The sequence below is a fragment of the Salmo trutta genome, unplaced genomic scaffold (assembly GCF_901001165.1).
Source record: "Salmo trutta unplaced genomic scaffold, fSalTru1.1, whole genome shotgun sequence".
In the NCBI taxonomy this organism is placed as follows: domain Eukaryota; kingdom Metazoa; phylum Chordata; class Actinopteri; order Salmoniformes; family Salmonidae; genus Salmo; species Salmo trutta.
Window position 1 is genome coordinate 2296345 of NW_021823216.1, and position 21461 is coordinate 2317805.

The window sequence follows — 21461 nt, forward strand, 5'->3', positions numbered from 1 at the left end:
TCTCTCCTCTCTCTCTCTCTCTCTCTCTCCTTGTCTCTCCTCTCTCTCTCTCTCTCTCTCTCCTCTCTCTCTCTCCTCTCTCTCCTCTCTCTCCCTCTCTCTGTCTCTCTCTGTCTCTCTCTCCCCTCTGATGGATGTGCCCCATTTACCCTCCATAATACACCAGATTCAAAGCTTTCACAGTTAGAAATGTGTCAACAAACAGTCAACTAACCAACCATTCAATGTGTCAACAAACAAACAGTCAACTAACCAACCATTCAATGTGTTACACAGATGAAGGACTTCTCAGATCATCTACTAGTTAAACAGATGAAGGGCTTCTCAGATCATCTACTAGTTAAACAGATGAAGGGCTTCTCATATCATCTACTAGTTACACAGATGAAGGGCTTCTCATATCATCTACTAGTTACACAGATGAAGGGCTTCTCATATCATCTACTAGTTACACAGATGAAGGGCTTCTCAGTTCATCTACTAGTTACACAGATGAAGGGCTTCTCAGATCATCTACTAGTTACACAGATGAAGGGCTTCTCAGATCATCTACTAGTTACACAGATGAAGGGCTTCTCAGATCATCTACTAGTTACACAGATGAAGGGCTTCTCAGATCATCTACTAGTTACACAGATGAAGGGCTTCTCAGATCATCTACTAGTTACACAGATGAAGGGCTTCTCAGATCATCTACTAGTTACGCAGATGAAGGGCTTCTCAGTTCATCTACTAGTTACACAGATGAAGGGCTTCTCAGATCATCTAGCCCTCTCTCTGTCCGTTATCAGGGCAGCCCAAACCACACAACACGCATAATCAATTAAATCTGCCTAATATGCTGGAGCCAGAAAACAAGGTAATTGATGGGCTTGGGTACCAAATGAAAGAATCCATGCACTGGAAGCCCTCGGGGGTGAAAACTGGAAAATAAAATGTTTTAAAGGAAATTGCTTTGTTTTCCAACCAAAAGTGGAGGTGCTTTTGGGAATGACAGAATCTATTTGAGGTAGAGGTGTAATTATTGTACCCTGTCTGCCATGATGGATAGGGTACGGTGCTATCTCCTCTCACAACACAACATGGGCATCCTGGATTCCATAGAGTTTCATCATTCATCTATGATCATAGGAGAGAGGATGAAGGTACAGGAAATGTCTGACACCTCATCGCTGTGTATGATCAGGACTGGATAGGAGAGAGAGGCCTTACCTCTTTCTCTATGTACCTTCTATGTAATGTTACAGTATATTGGATTGTCAAGACCTGATCCATGATCATAAGAGAGAGCGGGTGGTGGTAGGACACTCTGACACCTCTGTGTATGGCCAGGATAGGACAGGAGAGAGGGTGGAGGTAGGACACTCTGACACCTTCTCTGTGTATGGCCAGGATAGGACAGGAAGAGGGTGGTGGTAGGACACTCTGACACCTTCTCTGTGTATGGCCAGGATAGGACAGGAGAGAGGGTGGAGGTAGGACACTCTGACACCTTCTCTGTGTATGGCCAGGATAGGACAGGAGAGAGGGTGGTGGTAGGACACTCTGACACCTTCTCTGTGTATGGCCAGGATAGGACAGGAGAGAGGGTGGAGGTAGGACACTCTGACACCTTCTCTGTGTATGGCCAGGATAGGACAGGAGAGAGGGTGGTGGTAGGACACTCTGAGCACCTTCTCTGTGTATGGCCAGGATAGGACAGGAGAGAGGGTGGTGGTAGGGGACACTCTGACACCTTCTCTGTGTATGGCCAGGATAGGACAGGAGAGAGAATGAAGGTACAGGGAATGTCTGAACCCTTCTCATCACTGTGTATGGCCAGGATAGGACAGGAGAGAGACCTGAGGGTGAGGGAGTGAGAGGCCTCTCTTAGGTATGTTGTTATAGATACTGATATCAGATATCATGAACCTGAGGGTGAGGATGAGAAGGCCTCTCTAGGTATGTTGGTTTATAGATACTGATATCAGATATCAATGACCTGAGAGGTGAGGGATGAGAGGCCTCTCTAGGTATGTTGTTTAATAGATACTGATATTAGATATCATGACCTGAGGGTTAGGGATGAGAGGCCTCTCTAGTATATTGTTTATAGATACTGATATCGGATATCATGAACTGAGGGTTGAGGGATGAGAGGCCTCTCTAGGTATGTTGTTAATAGATACTGATATCAGATATCATGACCTGAGGGTGAGGGATGAGAGGACTCTCTAGGTATGTTGTTAATAGATACTGATATCAGATATCATGACCTGAGGGTGAGGGATGAAGGCCTCTCTAGGTATGTGTTATAGATACTGATATCAGATATCATGACCTGAGGGTGAGGGATGAGAGGCCTCTCTAGGTATGTTGTTAATAGATACTGATATCAGATATCATGACCTAGGGTGAGGGATGAGAGGCCTCTCTAGGTATATTGTTTATAGATACTGATATCAGAATATCATGACCTGAGGGTGAGGGATGAGAGGCCTCTCTAGGTATATTGTTTATAGATACTGATATTAGATATCATGACCTGAGGGTGAGGGATGAGAGGCCTCTCTAGGTATTTGTTAATAGATACTGATATCGATATCATGACCGGAGGGTTAGGGATGAGAGGCCTCTCTAGGTATGTTGTTAATAGATACTGATATCGGATATCATGACCTGAGGGTGAGGGATGTCAAAAGAGCAGAGTAACAATCAAAAGAGTCCATTACAACTATTGAGATAGAGAGAATTGTATGTTCTGTTGAGGTTTTCATTATTTCGCGACGTTACTTTAATTTAACATACAGGGCTTGCATTATATAGTTTCCCTAATCAATGATTTAATCAGTGTAAACCTCAGAGTCTTTATGACACTTTGAGTTTTAATTTTAAGTGTTCCCGCAAAGGTGTAATGTTCCTGGGGCTTAATTTTCAAAACCCTGTCGCTTTCGGCACTGTCGTCGTCCAGTTGGGGGAACCAAAATATTCAGAATTTTGTTTTCTCTGTCAATCTAGTCCCCCTTTTCCCATCCATCCTTCCTTCCTTCCTTCCTTTGATTCCTTCCTTCCTTGCTTCCTTTCTATCCTTCCTTCCATCCTTCCTTTCCATCCTTCCTTTCCTTCATTCCTTTCTTTGTGCCATTTTCATTTTGAACCATAATAGGCTGAGATAATGGCAGATGAAAAAATCAGCGAAGCAGCTAATTGAGATCTGTGCTGAAATAGCCCGTGAGAGCCGCAGGGACCCATCTGCCAAATGCTCAACATGTCGTACTTCATTTCACTTTGATATTCACAGCGACTCCTCCCAACATGTGTCTTCAGAGCAACAGCCATTTCAGGAGGTTAACGTTATCTCTTGTTTCATGGCGAGGCGCTGAGTAGGACCACTGAGTAGTTTGGTAGTTCACTGATAATGATAAGGAGCGGGAATCAGTTGGAGTTGGAACTGCTCATCCAACAAGATGGAAGTAGGTTAAACTGATCAGATAAATGACGGCTACAGTAGATCACCAGTGGTAGAGTTATGTCAGACTTGTGATTAGTGATTTTGTATATGTCTGTATAATACATTGACTTGGCATCATGCGTTGCCTGAAAGCTGACTGAACAATGATACTGTACAAGGCAGTAAATAATCACTAGAATAATGTTTCTGAAGCAGAATAAACTCCATCTGGACAGCAGTTGGTAGGAGGCTTACATCATTGGCCCATAAAGTCATTCACACTCTCACCTCCAGCATATTCTACTTCCACCTCTCTGATCAGACCAGAGACCAGAGCAGTGACCATGAAATGATCTGGGAGGACAGTTTCTCTCCGCTCACCTCCCCCCTACTGAACCACACTGTGAAAATGGAGGCCGTTTAACTCTTCTGTTAGAGTGGTCTCCCTGGGTGATACATGCTGCTAACTCTTCTCTGTTAGAGTGGTCTCCCTGACTGTACATGCTGCTAACTCTTCTCTGTTAGAGTGGTCTCCCTGGGTGATACATGCTGCTAACTCTTCTCTGTTAGAGTGGTCTCCCTGACTGATACATGCTGCTAACTCCTTCTCTGTTAGAGTGGTCTCCCTGGGTGATACATGCTGCTAACTGTTCTCTGTTAGAGTGGTCTCCCTGGGTGATACATGCTGCTAACTCGTCTCTGTTAGAGTGGTCTCCCTGACTGATACATGCTGCTAACTCTTCTCTGTTAGAGTGGTCTTCCTGGTGATATGTGCTGCTAACTCTTCCCTGTTAGAGTGGTCTCCCTGGGTGATACATGTTGCTAACTCTTCTCTGTTAGAGTGGTCTCCCTTACTGATACATGCTGCTAACTCTTCTCTGTCAGAGTGGTCTCCCTGCTGTGGTCAATATCATTCCTCCACAAATAACCATGGATACAGCCAGGACCAGGACCAGCATGGTATGAATATAGACGGTCTAGGACACCCCATGTCTTCCTTTTTGTGTATGGAAGGAATTCCCGAATAGCCCAGAGATAGACTAGTGTCCTGCTTGATTATATTTGAATTTGAATCTGTAGTAGCACCTTGTCTGTTCAGTCATCAGACAGTTGAAAACAACAACAATAACATTGGAAGCCAGTTTCTTCCCTCTTTATATCAGTGGTGTTGTTTTGGGAAGTCTAATGAAGATCTCAAAGAGAAGACCCTGTTTGTCAGGTGTTCTCTACAGTCTGTTTTAACGGGCTGTGATCCGTTGAGACCCTGTTTGTCAGGTGTTCTCTACAGTCTGTTTTAACGGGCTGTGATTCGTTGAGACCCTGTTCGTCAGGTGTTCTCTACAGTCTGTTTTAACGGGCTGTGATGAGTTGAGACCCTGTTTGTCAGGTGTTCTCTACAGTCTGTTTTAACGGGCTGTGATGAGTTGAGACCCTGTTTGTCAGGTGATCTCTACAGTCTGTTTTAACGGGCTGTGATGCGTTGAGACCCTGTTTGTCAGGTGTTCTCTACAGTCTGTTTTAACGGGCTGTGATCCGTTGAGACCCAGTTGGTCAGGTGTTCTCTACAGTCTGTTGTTAAACGGGCTGTGATCCGTTGAGACCCTGTTCGGCAGGTGTTCTCTACAGTCTGTTTTAAAACGGGCCTGTATCCGTTGAGACCCTGTTTGTCAGGTGTTGCTCTACAGTCGGTTTTAACGGGCTGTGATCCGTTGAGGACCCTGTTCGTCAGGTGTGTCTCTACAGTCTGTTTATAACGGGCTGTGATCCGTTGAGACCCTGTTCGTCAGGTGTTCTCTACAGTCTGTTTTAAAACGGCTGTGATCCGTTGAGGACCCTGTTCGTCAGGTGTTCTCTACAGTCTGTTTTAACGGGCTGTGATGCGTTGAGACCCTGTTTGTCAGGTGTTCTCTACAGTCTGTTTTAAACGGCTGTGATGAGTTGAGTCACCATATCTGACATTTTCAACTCTCCTGACCCAGCCTGTAATACCTACATGTTTCAAGCAGACCACCATAGTCCCTGTGCCCAAGAACGCCAAGGCAACCTGACAAAATGACTATCCGCCCCATAGCACTCACATCTGTAGCCATGAATGCTTTGAAAGGCTGGTCAGTGGCTCACGATCAACACCCATCATCCCAGACACTCTGGACCCAATCCAATTTGCATACCGCTCCAACAGATCCACAGATGATGCAATCGCTATTGCACTCCACACTGCTCTTCACACCTGGACAAGGGAACACCTACACTGCATGACTAAAAGTGTGTGGACACCTGCTAGTCAACATCTCATTCCAAATCATGTGCATTAATATGGAGTTGGTCCCCCCTTTGCTGCTATAAACAGCCTCCACTCTTCTGAGAAGGCTTTCCACTAGATGTTGGAACATTGCTGCTATACAGCCTCCACTCGTCTGGGAAGGCTTTCCACTAGATGTTGGAACATTGCTGTGGGGGGACTTGCTTCCATTCAGCCACAAGATCATTAGTGAGGTCAGGCACTGATGTTTGGCGCCTAGACATGGCTCGCAGTCGGCGATTCCAATTCATCCAAAACGTGTTCGATGGGTTTGGAGGTCAGGGCTCTGTGCAGGCCAGTCCAAGTTCTTCCACAACCGATCTCTACAAATAATTTCTGTATGACCCTCGCTTTGTGCTTGAGGGCATTGTCATGCTGAAACAGGAAAGGGCCTCCCACAAAACTGTTGCCACAAAGTTTGTAAGTGCAGAATCGTCTGGATGGGCATGGTGATCTTAGGCTTGTGTGCAGCTGCTCGGCCATGGAAACCCATTCATGAAGCTCCCGACAAACAATTATTGTGCTGACGTTGCTTCAGAAGCAGTTTGAACTCTGTAGTGATTGTTGTAATCGAGGACAGACGTTTTTGAACGCACTTCACACTTCAGCACTCGGCGTGCTTGTGTGGCCTACCACTTCGCGGCTGTGCCGTTGTTGCTCCTAGATGTTTCCACTTCACAATAACAGCACTTGCAGTTGACCGGAACAAGCTCCAGCAGGGCAGCAATTTGACGAACTGACTTGTTGGAAAGGTGGTATCCTATGACGGTGCCACGTTGAAAGTCACTTTCCTCTTCAGTCAGGTCATTCTACTGCCAATGTTTGTCTTTGGAGATTGCATGGCTGTGTGCTCGATTTAATACGCCTGTCAGCAACGTGTGGGGCTGAAATAGACAAATTCACTGATGTGAAGGGGTGTCCACATACCTTTGTACTGTATATAGAGTATCAAGCCAAGGTATCATTACTCATTGTGTATTTATTCCTTGTGTCATAATGTTTGTATTATTTAAAAATGTTTCTCTCTGTATTGTTGGGAAGGGCCCGTAAGTAAGCATTTCACAGCTGTTGTTTTGAAGAATGTTGTTTTCGAAGCACAGCTGAGAGAACACAAACGGCTGAAGGTTAGCTTGCTAGCACCCGATAAGCCAGTGGGTTTTGGATGAAAACCTGTCCAGCAATATCCAACATCCAGCTAGCAGCACCTTGTTTCTTCTGAATCAAAACACAGGCCTGCATCCCAATATCTAACATCCAGCTAGCAGCACCTTGTTACCTCTGAATCAAAACACAGGCCTGCATCCCAATATCTAACATCCAGCTAGCAACACCTTGTTTCCTCTGAATCAAAACACAGGCCTTCATCCCAATATCTAACATCCAGCTAGCAGCACCTTGTTTCCTCTGAATCAAAACACAGGCCTGCATCCCAATATCCAACATCCAGCTAGCAGCACCTTGTTTCCTCTGAATCAAACACAGGCCTGCATCCCAATATCTAACATCCAGCTAGCAACACCTTGTTTCCTCTGAATCAAAACACAGGCCTGCATCCCAATATCCAACATCCAGCTAGCAGCACCTTGTTCCTCTGGATCAAAACACAGGCCTGCATCCCAATATCCAACATCCAGCTAGCAGCACCTTGTTTCCTCTGGATCAAAACACAGACCTGCATCCCAATATCCAACATCCAGCTAGCAGCACCTTGTTACCTCTGGATCAAAACACAGGCCTGCATCCCAATATCCAACATCCAGCTAGCAGCACCTTGTTACCTCTGAATCAAAACACAGGACTGCGTCCATATGACACCCTATTTCCAAATATAGTGCACGACTTTTGACCAGACACCTATGGGCCCTGGTCAAACGTAGCTCACTACATAGGGAATAGGGTGCTGTTTGGGACGCAGCCTCTCCTTCTATCAGAACAAACAGGGGAGCTACTGCTACTCCATCTCAAGGTCATTTATTTCAACATAATTCATGTGAAACAGCTGCTGTTTACAAAAGCAACAAAACAAAATAACAGACAACATTTCCACAATCCCAGATGGAAGAGAATCAGAGAGAGACTGGAGACTTCCTGTTCGCTTGTCCTCATGAGCGGAATCCAACTAGTTCAAGTGTGATGTCTCAAGACTATGCTGATTGGTAGTTGAGTTGGCAAAGCTCAGTGCTACAGCGGAGGGTCACGGAGGAGCGAGGAAGAGAGTGAAACAATATTTCTTCCAGGAATGAATGTGACTGAGAACAGAGACCCCTTGAACTACATTATACAGCTTCTCTAAAAGTCTCTGTTTTCCAGTTGACCATTCTTATTATAAAGGTATAGTTTCCTTGTGTCTCAGACCCCCATACATATTGTGCTCCCATTCCTAGATGTTTCTTTTAAGCTCAGGTGCTCTTTATGTCCTCCACGATGCCTTACTAGGTGTTCTGGAAATGAACCAATGGAACTGGTGTTTGAACACCATCGACAACTGTTGTTAGAACACCAGGACAGTAATAGAAAGAGAGAGGGAGAGAGAGAGAGAGAGAGAGAGGGAGAAGGAAAGAGAGAGAGAGAGTGAGAGAGAGAGAGAGAGAGAAGGAAAGAGAGAGAGAGAGAGAAGGAAAGAGAGAGCGAAAGAGAGAGAGCGAGCGAGAGAGAGAGAGGGAGAAGGAAAGAGAGAGAGAGGGAGAAGGAAAGAGAAGAGAGAGAGAGAGAGGGGGAGAGAGATAAAGAGGGAGAGAGAGAGAGAGAGAGAGAGAGAGTGTAATACTATTTTAATTACTTTTTCATGAACCAGGAAGTACAGATGAACTAGGTTGCATTTCAAACCATTCCCTGTTCCAGTAACAGAAGCTCCTCATTCTCATTCAAAACACTGTCTCTCCATTGGTGACTGTGATTAGCTCCGCCCAACATGTGATACACCATTATTACTAAGAGAGCATAAACACTCAGAGCTCTTAACGAGCCCGATAAATGTACTAATTAGCCCAGTCGCTAATTTAAGTCATTTACGTTCATTCTGGCTAAGTGGTTAATGAATGAGACTCCTCCATTGATTCTCAGTCTCCGGGAAATGTAATTGGCTTGATGGGGGAAGAGTTTCTTAAAACCCCCTAGAGTCAATTTCCATGCCCCCGCAACAATCGAATTAGCATAATACAAAAATCTCTATAAAAATCCATCTGTTTCAGCTAGAGATACCTGTTTTTTGGGCTGTGTATCAATCCACCACGTCTGTCGATGTCGGCCTTTCGCATCTGCTGTGAAAGGTGGCAGAACTACAGTATCTTCTCATGAAAACATCTGTAGCAGCTGAATAGGTTGGACAGATGAGACTCTCATCAACACGATGGTCTCGTCCGTGATGGTCTCGTCCGTTTTGCTCTACGACACCCGCAAGCGTCAGGGGACTCGTCTGAAGTCCATACCGCCGATCTGCCAAGTTCTGTCTGTAGTGTCCGAACAGTTTGGGCTACACACTTATATGACCCCTCTATGGAAAGGTGAGACTCTCACGAATGGTTGTTTTTCTGTAGGACGCCCACAAGCCTCACAACACTCTTCTGAATGTAGCCCGGTACCAGTTCAAACAATACATGGAAGTTTACTGTAATGGAAGCAGTGGCTAAGAAAAGGGGTTTCATTTGTCAACACATTTTAAAAAAAATAAAAAAATCCTGATATTTCTCATATCTCTCAGATATTAGGACAGACACTTAAAAAAAAAACTTCCTTTAGATTTATGTTTATTTTTTTCCATATATGAATCTGTTATTCAATGTGCTTATATGGGTTAACCTGTCTGGGCTAGGGGGCAGTATTGAGAATTTTGGAAAAAATATGTTCCCATTTTTAACTGCCTCCTACACCAACTCAGAAGCTAGAATATGCATATTATTGTTCAGGTTTGGATAGAAAACACTCTGAATTTTCTAAAACTGTTTGAATGGTGTCTGTGAGTATAACAGAACTCCTATGGCAGGCAAAAACCTGACAAGGTTTCAAGCAGGAAGTACCCTGTCTGACAAGGAGTCGTGCGTCTTGCATCTTTTTATTGAAAAGTAAGGATCTTAGCTGTAACGTGACAATTCCCAGGGCTCCAATAGGCTCTCAGAGCCCGCGAAAAACCTGAAGGTTTACGAGGGAGCCTCAGGTTGAAACAGATTATCGCCTTTTGTAAGTGGATGCTCAGAGGACCTTTGAATGATGCGCGTGCATGAGTCGCTCCCGAGGAGAAATTTTATTCGGCTGTTTAGGCTCAATGCATACTCCCGGTCGGAATATTATCACTTCTCTACGACATAAATGGCATAAAAATTGGTTTTAAACAGCGGTTGACATGCTTCGAAGTACGGTAATGGAATATTTAGACATTTTTGACACGCCAATGCGCCATGCGCAGGACCGTGAAGAAGCATTCTAGAACTCACGAACAAAACGTCGCTGTTTGGATATAACGATGGATTATTTGGGACCAAACCAACATTTGTTATTGAAGTAGAAGTCCTGGCAGTGTATTCTGATGAAGAACAAACAAGGTAAGAACATTTTTCTTATAGGAAATGTGATTTTGGTGGAGGCTGACCTGGGTGGGTATCTAAATAGCTAGCCCTGTAATGCCGGGCTATGTACTTAGATTATTGCAAAATGTGCTTCATCCGAAAAGCTATTTTAAAATCGGACATATCGAGTGCATAGAGGAGTAATGTATCTATAATTCTTAAAATAATTGTTATGCTTTTTGTGAACGTTTATCGTGAGTAATTTAGCAAACTGTTAGTAAATTCAACGGAAGTTTGCCGGGGGTTATGCGTTTTCTGAACGTCACATGCTAATGCAAAAAGCTGTTTTTTGATATAAATATGAACTTGATTGAACAGACATGCATGTATTGTATAACACAATGTCCTAGGTGTGTCATCTGATGAAGATCATCAAAGGTTAGTGCTGCATTTAGCTGGGGTTTGGGTTTGTGTGACTATATGCTAGCTTGAAAAATGGCTGTCTGATTTTTTCTGGCTGGGCACTCTGCTGACATAATCTAATTTTTTGCTTTCGTTGTAAAGCCTTTTGAAATCGGACAGTGGGGTTAGATTAACGAGATTCTTGTCTTTAAATAGCTGTAAAATAGTCATATGTTTGAGAAATTGAAGTAATAGTATTTCTAACGATTCAAAAATCGCGCCACTGGAATTTCAGTAGCTGTTACGTAGGTGGGACGAAATCGTCCCACATACCCCAGAGAGGTTAATAGCAGTAAGGCCAAATGCAATGTTTCATCAAATATTTATTCATTTACTTTTATTTTATTAAAAGGGTCCTAAAATCCCAAATCAAATTGAATAGCTAAGTTATATCTTACAGCCTGTGATTTGACTTCTGCTCAATAAAGTTGAATCATTGAGTTGAATAAGGTTGTTAGTATTGATGACACTAGTTCAGTATTGCTGCGTCACATGCCTAGGCTAAGAATGGATTATACTTCTCAGATTTAATTCAATAAAACCAGCTTCTTCTCCTCCTCTTCTTCTCCTTCTCATCCTTCTCTTTCTCTTCTTTTCTTTCTTCTTCTTTCTTCTCCCTTCTTCTCTCCTTCTTCTTTTCTTCTCCATCTTCTCTTCTCCTTCTTCTTCTCCTTCTTCTTCTCCTTCTTCTCCTTCTTCTCCTCCTCCGGTGTTTTCGTCTTCTCCTTCTTCCCTCCTTCTCTGCCTATCTTCTGCCTCCTTCTCCTTCTCCTCCTTTCTCTGCCTTCTTCTCCTTCTTCTCCTGCTTTCCCTTCTTCGTGTCTCCCCTTCTCTGTCTTCCTTCTTTCCTTCTTCTTCTTCTTCTTTCCTTCTTCTTCTTCTCCTTCTTCCTCCTTCTCTCCTCCTTTTCTCCTTCTTCTCCTTCTCCTTCTTCTCCTTCTCTCTTCTCCTTCTTCTCCTTCTGCTTCTTCTCCTTCTTCCTTCTTCTTTTCCTATCTTCTTCTTTTCCGTCTTCTTCTTCTGCCCTTCTTCTCCTTCCTGTGTCTCCCTTCTTCTGCTTTCTGCCTTCTTCTTTTCTCAATGTTTTGATTTTTCATAATGACACCAGTTTGTGTTGCTGAATCATTATATAATATTATCTACGATTGCACAAATGTAAGTAACATACATGTTATTCATAACAATATTTTGGCATCCATACTTTGTTATCCAACTGGTATTTGATTTAATATCTGAGACACATAATCAGGCTTGAATGATTTGGTAGCAAACGTTCATTCAGCCTAACAAAACATGGGCTCCTGCCATAAAGGAAAATCATGAGAAATGAATCCAATAACTAAAGCTAAGATGTGAGGCTGAGTACAAACCAAGGGCTTCTCATGTGCTGAATCAGTCATACCCAGAACCCTGCAAAAACCTGTCTAAGGACTGGTTGGTTCCCTCTGGAACTTCTAGGGCCTGTCTGACCCCCCACATCTACACATGTAGGGTATTAAAACGCTTCTAAAGTTTGTCATTCCCATTTTAAAATGTGAGACTTCAGTTACCCCATTAATTATAATCCACACATTCATTATAATCCTTTCCTGCTGCTGCACACTGGCTTAAATTAGGATCCTACATCTGTATGGGATAATTCCCTCATCACGTTGCGAACCTCTCCTCTGACAGTCTCCTAAGCCCTATTGCTCTCTGTAATCTGTTCTGTAGCTGACTTGGGTGAATAGATTGTGTAGATCATGCTGCGGACCAGGTGCTCAACCCACTGAAGTCCTTAGATAAAGGAATACGTCCCAAATGGAACCATATTCCCTATATAGTAGCCCATATGACTCTGGTCAAAAGTAGTTGACTATTTGGGGAAAAGGGTGGCATTTGGAAAGCATACAAAGTCTGCTGGTTCAGTGCTGCTGGGAGCTGTGGGGTCCCTTTTTTCCAATCCTTTCCGTTTCCATGATCACACAGAGACAGAAATAGGCGGAGATAGAAATAAGGTCTCGCCAGCCAACTCGCTCAGTAGCCACTCACACAGATAAATTGCTTGCAGCAAACACCTCCAAACATCCAATGATTACGGCATGATTTGGTGAGCTGCGTGAAGCGTGATTCATTCTGTGTTTGATGGTGATGGCGGCTGGTAAGCAGAGCACACGTCAACATTATGTACAGGTAAGTGGACACCCAGGGCAGACGGATGCTGCTGAAAACACAATTGATCTGCCTCTTCCTCTCTTCTGAACTGGCTGTTTCCATCCTTCTCTCCTACTCTACGCCTGTTCCTGGAGCACGAGAGACTGGAAGCTTATTGGTTCTGCCTGCTTAGGCTCACTTTCATCTTCAGGTCACAGGATGCTTCATCAAATTCCAGTTCATCATTTGGCTCTTCAGGTCACGAGATGCTGCATCATATTCCAGTTCATCATTTGGCTCTTCAGGTCACGAGATGCTTCATCAAATTACAGTTCATCATTTGGCTCTTCAGGTCACGAGATGCTTCATCAAATTACAGTTCATCATTTGGCTCTTTAGGTCACGAGATGCTGCATCACATTACAGTTCATTCATCATTTGGCTCTTCAGTGTCTCATGTCTACATTGAATACCTACTCAGTCTAATCTGTGTTCTTGGATGGCCACCAAGACTCCCAGGCTCCATGAACGATTCCTCTAGTATATATCTGTAAGGAAGGCACATTTCTCCTCAGCTTCTTATTTACATTTACAGCCTACCAGGGAACAGTGGGTTAAATGCCCTGTTCAGGGGCAGAACGACAGATTTTTACCTTGTCAGCTCGGGGATTCGATCCAGCAACTTTCCGGTTACTGACCCAACTGTCACGACTTCCGCCGAAGTCTGTTCGGGTGGCATTCGGCGGTCGACGTCACCGGTCTTCTAGCCATCGCCGATCCACCTTGCATTTTCCATTTGTTTTGTCTTGTCTTCCCACACACCCTGTTTTCAATCCCGTCAATTACATGTTGTGTATTTAACCCTCTGTTCCCCACATGTCCTTGTCCGATATTGTTGATTGTAAGAGTTTGTGCAGTTAGTCTGGCGTGTGAAGGTTTCGTCCCATTAGATTTGTTTATTGTTTTTGTTCACGGTGATTTTATTATTAAACTGCACTGTTTGTAACAGTCTTTGCTCTCCTGCGCCTGACTTCTCTGCCGCCAGTACGCACGCATTACAGAATACCGGACCAAACCTATGGAGTCAGCAGGAGCAGGTACCCCGGTATAGGGGTGGAGGAGCGCGTCCGGGAGCACGCAGCAATGCTCCACCATCTTGGCACTGCCACGGACCGCCAGTATGCACGCATTACACCAACGCTCTAACCACTAGGCTTCAGTCTGTCTATTGAAGCTGTAAATAGAGTACTAATTGCCTTATTTTGTTCTCTGCATTTACCTGTGTTGGTAGATAAAATGTTGGCTAAACACTCTCAGAAAGTTTAGACATTTACCTGTGTTGGTAGATAACATGTTGGCTAAACACTCTCAGAAAGTTTAGACATTTACCTGTGTTGGTAGATAAAATGTTGGCTAAACACTCTCAGAAAGTTAGACATTAACCTGTGTTGGTGGATAACATGTTGGATAAACACTCTCAGAAAGATTAGACATTAACCTAGACTTGATGTCCACTCCCCCCAAGGAAATCGAATTAGCATAATCAAACAATCCAGTTTAAAACTAGTGATATCTGTTGTTTTTGGGCTGCATCTCAATCCAACCAATCCCACGATGTCAGCCATCCGCATCTGAGGTTAAAGGTTGCAGAGCTGCAGCGGTGTTTTGTCAGATCATTAGATGTTTGTCTCACTAAAAACATCTGTTGCTTCAGAAACGATTTGGCCGACAAAACTACAGAATAATTTCCGGGACTCGTCTAAAAGTAGCCGAGATACAGCAGTGCTTGTTGGACCATGAAAACATCTGTATCGTCTGAACGGTCCTCTAGGACACACACAAACCTCACATGACTCGGCTGAAGGTAACGCAGTACCAGTTTCAAATATGTACGGAGGTAGTTTAGTCCCAATATTTTGTTTATTAAATATGGTCAAAATATTTATAAAGTTATTTTCTGATCTTTCTTATATCTCTCAGATATAGGACAGACACTTTAAAACAAACTTATTTTTGAATTCGTTTTTGACTAGTTTTTCCATGTATGAGTATGTTATGTGTTTCTATGGGCTAATAGCAGTAAGGCCAAAAATATATTTCATCAAATCATATATTTTTTTGTATATATATATATTATACTGAAAGGGGTCCTAAAATCTAAATCAAATAACTAAATTACCATCTTAAAACAATTACATATGACGATCTGTTTTTCCATGTATGAATCTGTTATTCAATGCGTTTTTAAAGGCTAATAGCAGTAAGTAATGTTTTATCAAATATATACAGTACAAGTCAAAAGTTTGGACACACCTACTCATTCAAGGGTTTTTCTTTATTTTTACTATTTTCTACATTGTAGAATAGGGAAGACATCACAACTATGAAGTAACACATGTGGAATCATGTAGTAACCAAAAAGTGTTAAACAAATCAAATGTTATATTTGAGATTCTTCAAAGTAGCCACCCTTTGCCTTGATGACAGCTTTGCACACTCTTGGCATTCTCTCAACCACCCAAAAGTTATGGGTGGATGAGGAGGAGAGATGGGAGGAGAGGAGAGATGGGAGGAGAGGAGAGATGGGAGGAGAGGAGAGATGGGAGGAGAGATGGGAGGAGAGGAGAGATGGGAGGAGAGGAGAGATGGGAGGAGAGGAGAGATGGGAGGAGAGGAGAGATGGGAAGATGAGGGAGGAGAGATGGGAAGATGAGGAGGAGAGATGGGAAGATGAGGAGGAGAGATGGGAAGATGAGGAGGAGGATGGGAAGATGAGGAGGAGAGATGGAGGGAGAGATGGGAGGAGAGGAGAGATGGGAGGAGAGGAGGAGAGATGGGAGATGAGGAGGAGAGATGGGAAGATGAGGAGGAGAGATGGGAAGATGAGGAGGAGAGACAGGAAGATGAGGAGGAGGAGAGATGAGGAGGATGAGGAGAGATGGGAGGATGCATGGAGAGATGGGAGGCTGATGAGGAGAGGAGGAGAGATGGGAGGATGAGGAAGAGAGATGGGAGGATGAGGAGGAGTTTTGAGAATGGGATTTGAGGTGTGAAGTCTGAGTTCATAGTCCCATTTATCTTGATGGACTGACAGAAAACACATCTTCTATGTATCACTTCACTGGGTTAGAAGATTCCAATACTTGCTGTTTTAAGCTGTAATAAATGGGTTGGAAGAATACAATATATTAACCCATCTCTTGCCCAGAGCATTAGTTACTAGATTAAATATCAGAATCCATCTATGGCCCAGAGCATTAGCTACTAGATTAAATATATTAATCCATCTCTGGCCCAGAGCATTAGTTACTAGATTAAATATCAGAATCCATCTATGGCCCAGAGCATTAGCTACTAGATTAAATATATTAATCCATCTCTGGCCCAGAGCATTAGTTACTAGATTAAATATATTAATCCATCTCTGGCCCAGAGCATTAGTTACTAGATTAAATATATTAATCCATCTCTGACCCAGAGCATTAGTTACTAGATTAAATATCTAATCCATCTCTGGCCCAGAGCATTAGTTACTAGATGAAATATATTAATCCAATCTCTGGACCCAGAGGCATTAGTTACTAGATTAAATATCAGAATCCATCTATGGCCCAGAGCATTAGCTACTAGATTAAATATATTAATCCAATCTCTGGCCCAGAGCATTAGTTACTAGATTAAATATATTAATCCAGCTCTGGCCCAGAGCAATTAGTTTACTAGATTAAATATCAGAATCCATCTCTGACCCAGAGCATTAGCTACTATATTAAATTATTAATCCTCTCTGGCCCAGAGCATTAGTTACTAGATTTAATATTTAATCCATCTCTGGCCCAGAGCATTAGTTACTAGATTAAATATATTAATCCAATCTCTGACCCAGAGCATTAGTTACAGATTAAATATCAGAATCCATCTATGGCCCAGAGCATTAGTTACTAGATTAAATATATTATCCATCTCCGACCCAGAGCATTAGTTACTAGAGTAAATATATTATCCATCTCTGGCCCAGAGCATTAGTTACTAGATGAAATATATTAATCCATCTCTGACCCAGAGCATTAGTTACTACATTAAATATCCAGAATCCATCTATGGCCCAGAGCATTAGTTACTAGATTAAATATATTAATCCATCTCCTGGCCCAGAGCTTAGTTACTAGATTAAATATATTAATCCATCTATGGCCCAGAGCCTTAGTTACTAATTAAATATTAATCCATCTCTGACCCAGAGCTTAGTTACTAGATTAAATATATTAATCCATCTCTGGCCCCAGAGCATTAGTTAGTAGATTAAAGATATGAATCCATCTCTGGCCCAGAGCATTAGTTACTAGATTAAATATATTAAACCATCCTCTGGCCCAGAGCATTAGTTACTAGATTAAATATATTAATCCATATCTGACCCAGAGCATTGTTACTAGATTAAATATATTAATCCATCTTGGCCCAGAGCATTAGTTAGTTAGATTAAATAGATGAAGCCATCTCTGGCCCAGAGCATTAGTTACTAGATTAAAATTATTGAAACCATCTGCTGGCCCAGAGCATTAAGTTTACTTAGATTAAATAGATTAATCGCATCTCTGACCCAGAGCATTAGTTAAGTAGAATTAAATATATGAATCCATCTCCTGCCCAGCATTAGTTACTAAGATTAAATAAGCAAGAATTCCATCCTCTGGCCCAGAGCAGTAGTTACTAGAATTAAATATTCAGAATCCAACTATGGGCCCAGATCATTAGTTACTAGATTAAATATATTAATCCATCTCTGACCCAGAGCATTAGTTAGTAAGAATTAAATAGATGAATCCATCTCTGGGCCCAGAGCATTAGTTTACTAGATTAAATATCAGAATCCATCTCTGGCCCAGAGCATTAGTTACTAGATTAAATATCAGAAATCCATCTCTGGCCCAGAGCATTATGTACTAGAGTTAAAGATCAGGAGATCCAACTATGGCCCTGTACAATTTGGGGCAAAGTGACTGATGATGTCTCCTGTACCTTAATACAGTATAACGTTCACATGAATATAATATATAACGTTCAGGAGTATTTTGTGATGTGACACCATGGTTTTACTGTCGCCGGGCAGATGTTGTTCTTCTTACCAGAGAACCACTTCCTCTTCCACTCCCAGACTGATGGGAGGAAGACAGAGAAAGACAGGAAGACGCTGACCTACTCAATACCAGTGGTTCTTTCAGAACACAATTAGGTTAGTTAGATAGGTAGATACCTAATGGACAGATTCGGGGGATGATTTACATCCATATATATTAGAATAGAATAAAACTTTATTGTCCATCCAGGATGGACATTTTTCTTTGGCATCACCTTCCATTAAAATAATCACATACACATACATTCTCACATCATACATATTTAAAACCAGTCAGTTCATCATGTTACATCCACTAACAACATAGAAGACATGAATACATTCACTCACAAATGACCACTGTCCCAACTGGACTAGACAGATGAGTACATATACCGATACAATTTACTTTGCATTTAGTAGTCCAACAGCACAAGGAACAAATTAGTTTTTGAATACATTCCTTTTGTCCTGGGCATTCTGTAGGGCCGGCCAGAGGGAAGCCTCTTGAACTGCTGTCCTTGAGGTGGGAGGGGTCGCCAATGACAAGCCAGTATTTATTTTGGGTTGCCTTGTGGAACAGAAACGCTCAATGTGCCTGTGGTCGACCAATTACTTTGCTGGCTGTGTTTATTAGGAGTTTCCCTGCTTGAAAAGATATCCCCTCTCTTATCTCTGCACTTGACTGAGCTTGCCTGACCCAGTTGAACCAATGGAATAGTTCCAGAAAGTGCAAACCCCACCCCTCTCCCACTCCAGGCAGACACAATCAAACACACATTGAAAGAAAACGAAATGTTATTTTTCTACCCGAGTCTGTCTGTTCCAGTGTCTGAGCCTCGCGTTAGTTATAGGTGTGAGTCAACGCTCCAGCATAGTGTTTGACGGACAACCCAATTTAACTATCAGCTAACAGCAGGTAGCAGTCAGCCAATCAGGCCGTGAGAACGGAGTTCTGGGCAGACTACAGTAGGTAATGTAGGTGATCCAGAGGCTCTGCCAGGTTCAGTACAGAGACACAGTCAGCCACTCTGGGGAAAGTCAGCTCAGTGACAACCTGATGATTTAGACCACAGACCTCCAGTTGGTCCGTCAGACAACCCTGCTGTCCATCAACAGGGCTTTGGAGGTGTGTGAGGGCATGACCCACGAGATCTGTTCAGTTTTAAAGGTGTTTTAAATGAACACGGTACACTAAGGCTACACGTTGTTACCGGGATATGTTGGTCGTTTTGACAGTTAAGATACATGTGATATAATACATTTAGTTTAGCAGACACTTTTATACAAAGATACTTACAGTCATGCATGCAAACGTTTTATGTAAACTCTGCTTGTGCAGGTGTCAAACCCACCGGTGTCGACTTGACTGAAAAGGTATTATATTATTCTACCTATTGCTGCCTGTATTGCTGCCTGTATTGCTTGAATAAGCATGAGCCGGATGCCAGTCACTCTCACTATTCCAATATCCACATCAAAAATTCCACTTAAATATCTGACTTTTATTGAGCATCCTGTTGGTGTTTCCAGTTCATGCCATCCGTGTTTTTTTGTTGGGTGGTAATGGGCTAATTAAGCTAATTGTTCAGCAAGCTAAGCTTTCCCCTGTCACAGACGTTAGAAAAGCTCTGTTATTCTTTTCCCTACTGCAACAAAAAAAAAGCACACTGTATGTTTATCGCTTATTGTAAACGAGCTACTAAAACTTCTGTTGGTATTTCCTGTTTTAGAATGCTGGGAGTGGTGATGTCACAATGCTTTTTTCTCATATTGTACATTGAGAAACCACTTCTGTTCAGCCCAGTTTATTCATCCATGAAATATCGTCCATGTTTACAATAACGTCCCATCTTGTTGTAGGCACTAATAGAAAGCAGTTATTTTCTCTGGTGGTGCAACAGTGACTGACTCACCCACCCAAACCCATTCACTATCAGTCACAGTGTAGTGGCAGATGAGACGTGTGGATGGAGGGAAAAGTAAAAAATCAGTTCAAACTAGTAAACATTTCAGCCGTCTCTCACTACGCACATCGCTAAGTGTCATATTGTATGTAGGATCACAGTACCTGTACATGGATGTGGATGAAAATACATCCGACATAAAAGCAGAAATCTGCATCAAAACCGAACTACACTCCTCTCCTGTTGCTCTATCAAATCACAACATCCTGGTGGCAGTGAGACAGACAGCCTCCATCAGACTGGTAACAGTGAGACAGACAGCCTCCATCAGACTGGTGACAGTGAGACAGACAGCCTCCATCAGACTGGTGACAGTGAGACAGACAGCCTCCATCAGACTGGTGACAGTGAGACAGACAGCCTCCATCAGACTGGTGACAGTGAGACAGACAGCCTCCATCAGACTGGTGACAGTGAGACAGACAGCCTCCATCAGACTGGTGACAGTGAGACAGACAGCCTCCATCAGACTGGTGACAGTGAGGCTGACAGCCTCCATCAGACTGGTGGCAGTGAGACAGACAGCCTCCATCAGACTGGTGACGGTGAGACAGACAGCCTCCATCAGACTGGTGACAGTGAGACAGACAGCCTCCATCAGACTGGTGACAGTGAGACAGACAGCCTCCATCAGACTGGTGACAGTGAGACAGACAGCCTCCATCAGACTGGTGACAGTGAGACAGACAGCCTCCATCAGACTGGTGACAGTGAGACAGACAGCCTCCATCAGACTGGTGACAGTGAGACAGACAGCCTCCATCAGACTGGTGACAGTGAGACAGACAGCCTCCATCAGACTGGTGACATTGAGACAGACAGCCTCCATCAGACTGGTGACAGTGAGACAGACAGCCTCCATCAGACTGGTGACAGTGAGACAGACAGCCTCCATCAGACTGGTAACAGTGAGACAGACAGCCTCCATCAGACTGGTGGCAGTGAGACAGGCAGCCTCCATCAGACTGGTGACAGTGAGACAGACAGCCTCCATCAGACTGGTGGCAGTGAGGCTGACAGCCTCCATCAGAAGTAAACATTTGTTCCTGACACATTGCTTCCACTTTGAATCCCCTTCTAAGTAATTGATGAAAGAAAACAATTCGTGTCAGGGGATTCCCAAATGGCATCCTAGTCCCTATACAGCACACTACTTTTATCCAGAGCCCTGGCTGCCATTAGGAATAGGGTGCCACTTGGGACTCACACTGGTTCTGGGAATCACAAGGACACAGTTCCCCCTGTTTTGGCCTCGGGGCTCGTCTGACCATCTGAGCACCGTGAGGAAACAACGCTGCTCAAAATGGGGAGTGGTGCAACTGAGACTGTTGTATTGTAGTGTTGTAGTGTTGTTACTCTGTATTGTTGTGTTGTAGTGTTGTTACTCTGTATTGTTGTGTTGTAGTGTTGTTACTCTGTATTGTTGTGTTGTAGTGTTGTTACTCTGTATTGTTGTGGTTGTGGTGTTTGTTACTCTGTATTGTAGAGTTGTAATGTTGTTACTCTGTATTGTTGTGTTGTGGTGTTGTTACTCTGTATTGTAAAG